The sequence below is a fragment of the Octodon degus genome, unplaced genomic scaffold (genome assembly GCF_000260255.1).
Source record: "Octodon degus isolate 3935 unplaced genomic scaffold, OctDeg1.0 scaffold00050, whole genome shotgun sequence".
Classification (NCBI taxonomy): domain Eukaryota; kingdom Metazoa; phylum Chordata; class Mammalia; order Rodentia; family Octodontidae; genus Octodon; species Octodon degus.
This window is the reverse complement of record NW_004524626.1, coordinates 10,836,700-10,838,303: the sequence shown is the minus strand read 5'-3', so window position 1 is coordinate 10,838,303 and position 1,604 is coordinate 10,836,700. Positions and strand designations below refer to the sequence as shown.

Genomic DNA, 1,604 nt, shown 5'->3' with positions numbered 1-1,604 from the left:
TGTGTGTGTGTGGCCAGCTCAGCCCACCAGGGGGCGCAGCTGGCTGGCATGTGGTGCTGGGGGATTGAACCGCAGTCCCTGTGCTTTAGACAAGCTTGTTCCAAGTAGGTGCTTTAGACCACTGAGCCATCTCTCCAGCCCCATGAATTTCCTTTTGAATTCAGTTTTTTTTGTATGTAGCATACTGTTGGAGCTTGCTTCTTGATCCATTCTGCCAGTTTATATTTTTTGACTGCTGAATCGAGACCATTTACATTGGGCTGGGGAGGTGGCTCAGTAGAATAAGCGTTTCCCTGGCAAGTGCAAGGGCCTGAGTTCAATTCCCAGTTCCACCAAAGGAGAAAAAGAGAGAGAGAGAGAGAGAGAGAGAGAGAGAGAGAGAGAGAGAGACCATTTATATTGATGATTATAACTAATATGTATTGACTTACTTTTTTCCTGTCATTGGGACGCCTCCGCCCTTGTTTCATTATCCTGTGGATTTATTTTGTTAGGTTTCATGAAAGTTGTAGTCTGCACTATCTCTTTCTAGAACATCCTTCAAAACATTTTGTAGTGCTGGTTTGATGTTTCTGAATTTCTTCAGGTATTCTTTGTCATGGAAGTGTCTTTCTCCATCAATTTTGAATATAATTAGACTTGGTGGGTGGGGAATATAGCTCAGTGGTAGAATGCTTGCCTAGCATGCACAGACCCTGAATTTGATCCCCAGTAAAACACACACACACACACACACACACACACAAACACACACACACTGAGGTTTTTTGTCTTTTTGAGACAAGGTCTTGCTATGCAGTTTGGGCTGGCCTTGAGCTCACTTTATAGCGCAGGCTGGTCTTGAAATCACAATGATCCTCCTGCCTCAGCCTCCCCAGTGCTGGGATTACAGGTATGCGCCACCATGCCTGGCCTCTGAGAAAGTGATTGTGGGCAGAAATTAGAATTTGACAGCCACATTCACTTACCACAGACTAAATGTAGACCTGATGGAAGTACATGAGCTTTTTTTATAGATTGAACAGAGATCCTCTTTTCTGTGTATCACCTTTTTTAAACACGCCTGGGATGTTTCAGGACTCTGTGACCTTTGATGATGTGGTTGTGAACTTCACCCTGGACGAGTGGGACTTGCTGGATTATTCCCAGAGGGAACTCTACCGAGATGTTGTGGGGGAAATCTTTATGAACTTGTCCTTTATAGGTAAGAAGACAGTCTCTCTTTACTTAGAGAACATGTCTTTCTTGTCCATCAGTGCTGTATCATGGTTTGAAATGTGGGAAAGGAATACTTTGGAAAATAAACAGCATGGTGGCAGCCTATTGTGAGCATCTCGTGTGTTCTTGATTCATTCTAAGAACTCATAATGATTTTCTCACCCTACATTACAGGGGAAAAATGGAACCAGAATATTGAAGATTGGTACAGAAATGAAGGGAGAAATTTAAGGTAATTTCCAGTGAAAAGAAAAAGCAGTGTCTCACAAAATAATATTGTATATCATGAAATTTTTAAGGTAGTAAGTCAGCTTATCTCTAATTTTTTTTTTTTAAGGTTTTTTTTTTTTTTTTCCTCGAATGCCTTCAGGGCACTTTTGGCCAGC

General features: G+C 41.9%; 1 long non-coding RNA gene across 1 annotated transcript in view; it reads left to right on the top strand.

Moving 5' to 3' along the window:
* Positions 1–1,450, top strand: part of LOC111817140 — a 49,871-nt gene extending 48,421 nt beyond the window's left edge. Inside the window, exon 3 of the long non-coding RNA XR_002821401.1 lies at positions 1,393–1,450. This is a non-coding gene — a long non-coding RNA (uncharacterized LOC111817140). The remainder of the gene's footprint in view (positions 1–1,392) is intronic.
* The last annotated feature ends 154 nt before the right edge of the window (positions 1,451–1,604 follow it).